Here is a 10,366-nt window from a genome sequence, read left to right as displayed (position 1 = left end):
ATTCCAGGAAGATGCTCCTGTGGCTTCTCATGCCTCATGAATGCCAGTATCTGAGGGGCATGGAGATGCGCAACAGTGAGAAATTCGGTTTCTTCACGCAAGCTGTGAGACGAAAGGTATTTGAGGAAGTTAAATAAACTGGAGTGTGCTGGATGGGTGGGACAGTTTGAAATGGGTATTAGAAAGGCAGGTAAGAGGGTTTTGAGATAATCATGAAGAGATCTTAAGCCAGAGGATGACAGTGGTTAGAGAAAAAAACGACATCCACGGGAGAAATTTTGGAAGACTTGATGGATGATTCAATATGGGGGGCCGGAAGGAAGAGAAGAAGGAATCAAAGACAATTCTGACTTTGAACTAGAGGGACCAGATGCCAGGGTTGAAGAGGAGGAAGTTGAAAAGGGGAGCCCTCTCCTTCCCAAGGATCGGGAGTAACATATTAACTTCAGCCAGCTGTGCACGTCCACGTGCATGATGCACATGCAGAAATGTGTTAAAGATGGCTGGACATGGGAATAAGATCTAAGCTAGATACGCAAATGTGGGAGTGGGGGTCGAGATTCTCACAGAGGTCATAGTTGACACCACAAGAGTGTCCAAGCCAGAGTGAGCACGGGGAAAGAAGAAAAAACAGAAAGTTGAGGACTCATAGAAAGAGAGAGAGAGAACTCCACGCAGGAAAGACAAAAAGGGGCATCGACCTAACATATAAATATAATAATTTCAGTTACAAGTAGCAGGAAAAAAATCCAACTGGATAGAGGGAAAAAAAGGGGAAATTTCTTGGATAGTATAATTGAAGAGTCCAGGAGTAGACCCTGACCTCAGGTCTGATTAGATCCTGGTGCTCAAATCAGGCCTTCAGAAATCCATCTCTATCCATCTCTTTGTTCTTCTTCCCTCTCCAGTGCCATCACTTTTAGACAGATGTTCTCATCATGGTGGCCCCTGGAAGCTCCACTTTCATCCTCTCATCTCATCAACCCCAGATGAAAGAGAACTTCTCTGTCCCAAAAGTTCCAACAAAAGTTTCCAACTGAAGTTTCCAGGCTTGGCTCTGAGTGGACCATCTTGGCTCACAGGCCCAGCTTTAAACCAAACACCCTGGCCAGACCTGGGTCACATGCCCCAAAGTCTCCCCACTCAAACCTACATGAACTAAGTATTGGGAAGGGGGCTTTCCTAAATGAAAGATAGTTATGCAACTCCCATACAAAGAGGGAAAGAATGCTGTCGGAGAAGCAGAAAGAGGGTACAGTGAGAGAGGGGAAAGTTTTAAGGAGTTGGGGGGTGGAAATAGAGTGGCCAAACATGTGAAATGTCATAAAAAGGCCTAAGTGGGGGCAATAGAGGGCCTCCTGCCCTTGGCTACAGGGGAAACAGGGCAGCTTCTCTCTCCTCTGCACCTCCCTCCGACCTTAAGAGAGGGAGTCTGAGGACGACGAAGCCCCATCCCCAGCTCTCCTCTCTCCCCTTTCCCAGCCTGCCATCCAGAGCCCTGGCGTGCAGCCCACCACCACCACACCCTTCCAGAGCCATGCACAGCCACTTTGGCTGGGCCCCGCAGGCCTCAAGGCAATGAAAAGTCCCTCTGGCTTCAGAAAGCTGCCTTGTAATGTGAGAGCCAGGTCCTTCCTGGCTGGCCTTTCCCACCACACATATATGATTCCTTCTTTCCCAGCAGGTAATTTTTCCAGTGACAAAAGCAGCCCTCCCCTGTTCTTTGCCTCTGACCCACCAATTGTTTGCTGAGGCAGGACCAGTAACGCTCCTTGGCTGGACTTCAGAGTTCCAGTTCAGCTGGGGGTGCTAAGCTAGGATTTAACCAAGGACCCCGAGGGGCTCATGTTATATGAATCATCTCCCCAGCGCTCCAAACATCAAACCACACTTCACCCCTCACTCTTGCTTTCCCGGCCGCTTCAGCTCATTGGCGTTTACAGCCACATTGCTGGCAGCAGCTCATCTGGAACATCCTGGCATGCTCCCCTTTTCACCATAGTGAGCACCTTTTACCTCAGAGAGCGAGGGAGAGAGAACCAGACAGACAGACAGACAGGTGGACAGGGAGAGGGGAGGCCTGCAGACAGTATGGATGAATATGGATTTCGAGCTTCTGCGGCGGCGGGGGGAGCCATGGCAATCACATCCAATGTTGTGCTCAGGCTGGGGACCCACAGCAACTCCCCTTAGGAATCTGAGTGGGTTCTTTCTTGTGTGATGTTTTGAAGCGTGTCAGCATTCCTGGGCACTATCAGCCTCCTCCAAATGGCCTGAGTGGGGGTGTGAATAGCAAGCTCTCACCACCTTGGGCTGTGCAGAGGGAAAGGCTGGGAATACTGTTCCAGAGGTTTCCTCTCGCTGTGAAAATCGAGGCAGAAATGCCTCATCCTCAGCTCCCCAAATACCCTTGAAGATCAAGGGGCAGATAAGCTAATCTATTATAAATTCTAATGCAACACAGTTCCCTGACTGCAGCCTCTTTTTCTTCAGTGCCCCGAGCGTTAGCCAATATTTCATCAAAACCAGCTCCCTTCCGTGGGCCCACGTCTGCTCTTCCTACTCACCCCAAGAGGCTCACTTGCCGGCGCCTTCTCTGTGCACACACACACACACATGCACATATACACACACCTGCACACACACACGTACATGCACACACATGTGCATATACTCACACGTGTGCATATACTCACACATGTGCATATACTCACACCTATGTACACACATACACATACACAAAGCCAGACCCTGATCTTCTTTCCTGATTTATGACCCTCCCTTGCCCAATCTGGCTTCAAGTGATCATTTTTCACTCTCAGAATGTTTGAATCCCACAAAAGGATGCTTAAAAGCACCAAAATGGTAACACACACACACACAGACACACACACAGGTGCACACACACAAACCCACATCGAGGAGACTCCCAGAGCTTCTCCATGAGCTATTTGTCTCTGAGAACTTGTCTTCTCCTGATGTCAGCCCTACTCCTTGCTCCATGTAGGCCTAAATCTCCAGTGTAATAAAGGCAACCCCCAGCCCAAGAGCAGCCCAGCCTCTTCCACGGCTGCACCGTGCATTGCTCGGCAGCAGGAAGTCCACCTCCGCTGCTTGAGACTGCATACAGCCACCTCAATACCTGCTCAGTCTTACTTCTCCCTCCTGTAAAATGGATCTAATAAAGCCTACCAGGAGTCAGGCTGTGGGAATTCGTGCGTTAACACTGCCAGATCCTTTTGAAGATGAACGTACAATTACCACCATTCAGCCCTGGCATGCTGAGCCAGGAGGAGGGCAGCCTCAGCCTGACCTTGAGACCTTGTCTGAGTGAGCAGTTTAAGAAAGCTTTACATTATAGTAGCTGGTTGCAAGCAAAGAAGAAACGTCTCCCATAAAAACTGCACTTCCAGCAGAATACACCGTATGATCTCAGGTTTCTATTGCACATAATAATAATCCTAACGGAAACCCCTCTGCAGTGTTTACTGCTTGGCAGGCGCTGTGTTCTGCGTGGATTAGCTCATTTGCTTCTCTTAACCACGCTCTGAGGAAGGCACTCTCATGAAGTCCTAGTTTACAGATGAGGAAACAATAGCAGAAAAGTTAAATAACTTGCCCAAGTAGTGGAGCCAGACTGCGCTTTTAACCACTACGATATACCATAGTGAGCAAGGGCGTGAACAGGCGAGCACATGGGCACGCATAGCAAAGAGCCTGGAAGAAAACAGCACAGTATCTTACGGTTACAAGTGGTAGGATGACAGGTGATTTTTTTTCCTTTCACTATAGTATCTGTATTCTATCTAGATTTTCTAATTTGTGTAGTGGACATGCATTGCTTTTATAAGAATAATTTTAAAATGTTCTTTTGAAAAAGAAGCTTCCATGTCTGTTTCTCAGACCACCGTGATTTTCACCCAGAGCAGCAGAAGGAAGTAGGGCCATGCTCACACTGTCAGGCAGGCTCCAGCCGTTCCTTAGACACAGCCACCCAAACAAGGCAGAATGGCCCAGAAGAGGTTCGTCTGCTGTTAAGAAATGTCATCATCAAGGAAGTCATAAGTAGCCTCCTGCTCCCCAAATCCCCCCAGTCTCCCGATGTCCATGGACGGCATTGGGGACACGGTGGGAAGGATGCAAAGAGACCGGATGGGGGTCAGGAGACCAGGTTTCTAGAGTGTTCTCTTTCTCTTTCTCATCTTGTGGTATCCAGATAATGTCTTCACTGTCTGAACGAGCTTTCTCACCTTGTGACCTCTGAGGGCCTCCCGGATTCTAAGATAACCATAACTTAACAGAACACCCTGTCTAGGTGCCAGTCACTCTCCACGCTCTTTACAGGTGTTGTCTCACTTCATCACCACAAAAAGCCCATGAGGCAAATGTGGATATTCTCATTTCACAGATGGGGACACTGAAGCTCCAAGACTAAACAACTTGATCAAGGTCAAGGAGCAGGTGAGCCACTGTGCTCGGCTGCAAACCCAGGGACATCTGACCCCGGATTTTGGAGTTCTTCTTGAGTTAATGATGTTGCTAGATTTCTAACACTAATATTCCAGAGACAAATGCCTGGCCTAATCCTCTAATGCAAGTTATGTGTCAAAGTGGTGTTGACATCATCATCACTGCTCCTGGGGCTGAGTTTTAAGTAAAGTGCTCTGTAACTCTCACTCTGTTTCAGCCCGCCCTTCACTTCTGCCTTTCTTATCATGCAGGCTCCAAAAGTCCTTCAGGGCCTCCCGAGCTTCCCCGGGTGAAGCGGAGCCAGTTCATCAGGAAGAGAGCCCACAGAGAGACAACTGCACATTAGCGCCTAGGTGCCGGCCCATAAGCTCTTCCCAGAATGGACCAGAAGCGGGAGGGAGGGAGGGAGCTCGCACTGCACCCAGCCAGTTAGCTCTCTGGGCAGGCAGCAATAATGGAGAACATGATAAGCTGTCACTAGAAGCCAGCTCAGTTCTCTGAGACTTAATGGTAGAATAACACAATAGGGTCAGACTAAAAAGGTTCCCTTATGAAAATTTTATCAGCAACTTTGGTAAATGGCTATGGGAAAGGTGCTTTGCTCCCAGGCAGACCTGGGACCCGATTTTACAAGGTACAGGCGGCCTGCATTGCATCACCCCCACAAGATATTAAGGGCACTCAAATTGAATTAACACCAAATCAAGCCGGTGCACTTAACAATACAAATGCACTTAAGGGATGCCTCAGGATGATTTGTGACTAAAGAAAGCAAAGAAGAAAACGGCCTGCAAGCCACAAGGGTGGTGTTGTGTGTCATATACAGGAAAGGCCATAAGTAGAACTTAGAATACCGGAAAACCATGAACTTCGGGGGCTCTCAAATACCTTAGACCCAGCCGTAAAGTAGAAGGCCGCTTTTGTGGTATGCAGAAACAATTGATAAATAAATTACAGCCAGTTTTCTTAGTGGCATGGTCTCCATTACCTCTGACAGCGGCATAACTACTCTGCTAAGAAGATAAGGGGCGAATAATGGTTTATCGGGTAGCGCCCCAGGAAATTCTTTGCCAGTTGCCAGGTCTCTTCATGACAGTGGTGACACAAAGATCCTCAATGAGAGCCAAGTGATGAGAAGTGACAGCTTGCCAGGCAGACTGTGACAGGTCCTAAAAAGAATCAGCTGAAAATGTCCCTGGCAGATGGGACCCCAGAGTCATGGCTGGCCCTTCAGTTTCTTTTCTCCTCTGTCAGCATTTGTCGGCACACATTTTCTCCTCATCCATCTTACTCCTTTGCTCTCCGTCTCCCTCACCCTCTTCCCACACCCCTATTCTCGCCCCCTCTCACCTTCTCTCTCAAACACACCCTGTCTACTGAGCTGGAAGACAATTTGGCCGTCTTCGTAGATGAATGGCTCTTCTGAGATTATCTTGGAAACTTGGATATATTCTGGACTTGGGAGAATTCAGGGGGAAAAAATGGCCTCGCTGGGGATTCCTTCCCATCAAGTGAAATACACACAAAAGCATGCTTTTGTTATCCTTCCAGGAAAGAGCTGTCTCCACGCAGGGTCTTGCTCTGAAAATGGGCTCCATTTAGGTTGGAGGTGGCCTAATTTTGTCAGAGTTAAAGCAATTGCTCGTCGAGTCATGAGGTGGCCGGGAAAGTGGGGCAGGCAGGTTCAATTTTTCACCACAGAGAAAAGAAGTTCTCAAATAGTCAGAAGGACTGTTTCTAGATTCTGTTGTGTCTCAGCCAGAACTTGCTTGCTCCGAGAGGTAGACATTATTATAAGAGAAACCAGGAGAATACGAAGGTCTCTACCTCTAGAAAGAGCGATCTTGGGCCCTTGCTCTGCTCGAATTCAGCTGTGTGACTTTGGGTCATTCACTCGACTTCTTTGAGTTGCGCTTTCTCCTTTGGTAAAATGGAGATATTCACATCTTCTCTATCGTCCTCATGGGACTGTTTTGAAGAGGTAGCAAAAGTCATTATGGGAAAGATCTTTGGAAATTAGGAACTATCTACAAATATAAGGCATTGTTATAATAAAAATAATCTACAAAATACACATGCAGATCTACTTCTTACAAAAACAGTCCTAGGTCCCAAGAAAGAATATTCTAACTACCCCTGGTTTTCCATAACAGCAGCCTCCTCTCAGGAAATCAGAAGACGACAAGAGCAAACAAATGTAAACAAAATCCACTGAAATCCCCAAACTTCACTGTATCAACTAATTTTTAGCTTCTTCCATGCAGAACTTTGAAGCCAAAACAATGAATGGTATAATTCCTGGCATTCCCAAACACGGCTGCAGGCTTGTGACAAGACGTGGCGGCATTTCAGGACACACACTCCTCTGTGCACTTGACCTCCACTCTGGGCATCTGGAGTCCCTGCCCACGCTCTGCCCTCTGCTCACTCTGTTCCTCCACACGACCCCTTACATGCTCAGGGGTCACTACTTACAGTGCTTACTTCTTACCTATCACTAGTCCCCTTTCCTCAAACAACCTTCCTTGTAGCTCACAGATTATTATTCACCAATGATTTATCCAGTCAACAAATATTTATTGAGTGGTGATTATGTGCCCAGCATGATGCTAGGTGTCAAGAATAGGGCTAAATCAGATAACATCCCTAACTCAAGGAGCTTACGTTCTGCATCATTGTCCCTTCTGTGACCATCTTTGGATTCTCTGTTTTGCTCTGAACTTCAGAGAGCTAAGCTGAGCACACCTCTCTAGTGAAGGAAGCCCCTCCATAAATTGGAAAGGAAGCAAAATTTGTCTTACCTGGAAGCCTCCATGTATACGTGGCTAAGTCCATCCTTGAGGCCCACGGGGCAGAATTCATTCCTCCCTTATCTGAGCTCCCATAGACTCATACATGCTTCTATTACATAATGTGTCTAATTATTTGTTTACATGTCTCTCTCTCCCCAACACACTCTGGGATCTTTAAGCTTGGGCATCCTGCTCATCTTACGCCTGAATCCCAAGCGCGTATCACAAGGGGCATGGGATTTAGCTGGTACTCAGTAAGCCTTTGTGGAATGAACGAATGATTGAACTTGTCATCTCTTTACTTTCTCTGTCCATGACCATGTCCCCTTTCCTGTTTCTTTTCTATGATCCGCAGCCCCAGCCTACGATCCAGGGAGTCATTGTTGCTCAGTGGTGATCAATATAGGCTCTCTCTGGAGTGTTTTGGAGTTGGCTCCTATTGGCTTGCAAGAATAGATTGTTAAATATTCAGAAATTTTTGGAGCTGACTTTAAACTGTTGGTAACTTGAAATTGGCAGTGGTGGGAGTATTCACATGGTGGATATCAGTAAATGCTGCACATCAGGGATTTAAGGTTTTGTTTTTGCTTTCATTTTTTGAGAGCCTGTTTGTCGGCACACAACTGCTCTAATTTAGCCAGACCTGGATTTGTGGCTCAGCTCTGCCACTTACTAATTGGGTGACCTTGGACAACTTGCTTGATATCTCTAAGACTCAGTTTCCTCATCTATAAAGTGGGGATGATAATTATGGCTTAACAGGGTTATTGTGAAAATTAGGTGACCTAACGTTTAAAAGGGTTTAGCATAGTTCCTCAGACATAGTAAGTATCCAATAAAAGCAATTTATTAGTATTAGTGTTAATAATATTCCCTGGCTTTCAGTTAATGCGTTCTTTCATACAATTTGTTATACTTTTTTCTTATTCCCCAAAGGATTTGTGACAACTTAAAAATGTAAGAGCCATAAAATAGAAATTATAGTTAAAAATCAGGATAAGGGAAAGTAAAAATCAAAATATAAAGTCAAAATCACAACACCATCATGATTGGATGGAATCTCATAGACTAAGGCTAATTGGAGTGTTACCTGGAAATTTCTTAAGGTGTTGCCAACAGAGTCACAAAGTGTTAGAGTGGAGGGGGCCTCAGAGATGTTCTAGATCCATCCCTCACTTTACAGATGGAAAACTGAGGGAGGCAGGCAGGGGGGAATCATTTCCTGAGCACTTACAAGCATGACGGCAGGTGCCTACACTTTCCGTCTTCTCCATGTCACTCCACTGCACAGATGAAGCGATGGAGGCAAGGGAAATAACAGGCCTTTCCTAAAGCCAGCAGGCTGCGGATGGGACTGACATTGGGACCCAGATTCCCATTTCCCTGTCCACTCCCTTAATCTCTCGGTGTCCCACGCTGTCTCCTCACTCCGGGAAGATCCATTTTGTGACAACAGTGTCCTGAAGATGAAAAAATCTCTCAAGATCCAACAGAATTATACTCAAAGGGAGAAACTGCAGGCACTGCGATGGAGGGGACTTCCCAGGGAATTTCCTAGGTCTGACTGTGACATATGAAAGAATGACAAGCATAAGCCCAAGGGTAAGAACAGCTGCTCTTGCATAAAACACATCCTCACCTTGTGCTGGCTTTTGAAAAGAGAGCTGTGGTCTTAATTCATATTCATTTGTGGTCCACTCTGAAGTTCAGGTCTTTTTCTGCTGTTCTTGTAACTAGACTTTTTTATCAAACTTCTACCAATAGCTTTGACTTCATTCATCACAAAACCTTCTGTTGGAGTGGTTAATAGGCATGGAAATCAAATCTCTTTTCCCTTCCTCTTCACCTGAAAGAAGTAGCACAAAGCAAGAAATGGGTTAAAAAGCAATGAACGGGACAGACACGGGAGGACAGGGAAGAGGTTACATGATCCACAAAATGAATGAATGCACAATTGAGGGAGAGTTGACAGCAATGTCTCATTTATGAGGCCACCACCCTTGTGTGGCAGCAAGCAGGCTGGTGGCCCAGCTTGGGGGGTCTATTTTATGAAGATCCCGTTGTTGCTCTCAGAGCTATTGCTGACCTCACACCAAATAAACACGTCAGCCACTTCCCAAGTCACTGTGCCCAGGAGTGGCATGGAGGCACCGTGCAAGGACCCTCGCGGCCGTCACTCCCTTTCCCCCACCTCCACTCAGAAATGGCTCTCGAAGTCCCAGTGTTCACACCAACAACCCTCTCTCTCCCTATCCCCTTCCCTAAATCATCTGTCACATCTGTCCACGATCTCGTGAATTGGATCTGCATTGCTGTCTGAGGGCAGGGAGAGCCACTAACTTCATAGAAACTTCTGGAGATTATATATATACAATTATCATATATAATTCTATATATATTATATAACATATATCCCTCAAAAGTTAGGTCAGGCACTTGTTTTTCATTTCTTTTTCTAATTTTTTTAAAAAATATGTTTTTTGTTATTTGTTTTTCACACAGCAGAATTAACTGCTCCAGACTTAATCCCAGGTTGGCTTAACCACAAGCATAATTCTGAGCCCCATCATTCTGCCACCTGTTTGGGTGAGCTTGGGTAACACTGACTCACTCTTAAGTTTTTAAATGAGGCAAGCATGATAAAAAGATCTGCTACCAAAAATCAAGCAAAATCCCCATAATCCACTGGAAAGCCAACTCTGAGTGCTATTTGCGTTACCCACCATGTGGAAGTCCTCTCCAGATTGTTCCTGTCCGGGCGCTGACGTGCTCATCTGGGGATGTCTATAGTTGGGCCATGGTTCCTCTAGAAGATTCGCGTGGATTCCAACTCCACCACTCACCACCTCTGTGACCTTAGGCAAGTCACGTCAACCTTAGTCCTTTAAGCATAAAATGGGAATATTAATACCTGCCTTACATACTTCACAGAGCAAATACGAATGTGCTTTGGAAACAATAATGTGGGAGAAAAATGGCAGCTGTTGTTATTGTGAAAAGATCAAAAGGGAGACCAGCAAGTGTTTCATCAGATAAAGTCTGGGGCGTCTGGTTCTGGAAGCATTCTTTTGGAGCTATCAGTGGAACTATCACTGTGGAGACAG

At 46.2% G+C, this 10,366-nt stretch overlaps 1 long non-coding RNA gene across 1 annotated transcript; it reads right to left on the bottom strand.

The window, feature by feature from the left end:
* Positions 1-7,986: 7,986 nt before the first annotated feature.
* LOC147914404 (uncharacterized) lies at positions 7,987-10,138 on the bottom strand. Its single transcript, XR_015555317.1, has 3 exons — positions 9,986-10,138; positions 8,902-9,108; positions 7,987-8,722 (listed from the first exon to the last, which is right to left on the bottom strand). It is a non-coding gene; the product is annotated as an uncharacterized LOC147914404 (long non-coding RNA).
* Positions 10,139-10,366: the final 228 nt, after the last annotated feature.

This window comes from Ceratotherium simum, chromosome 20 (genome assembly GCF_057802395.1).
Source record: "Ceratotherium simum simum isolate JZ-2026a chromosome 20, ASM5780239v1, whole genome shotgun sequence".
NCBI lineage: Eukaryota > Metazoa > Chordata > Mammalia > Perissodactyla > Rhinocerotidae > Ceratotherium > Ceratotherium simum.
Note: the sequence above shows the minus strand (reverse complement) of the source record. Positions and strands in the feature narration are given on the sequence as shown.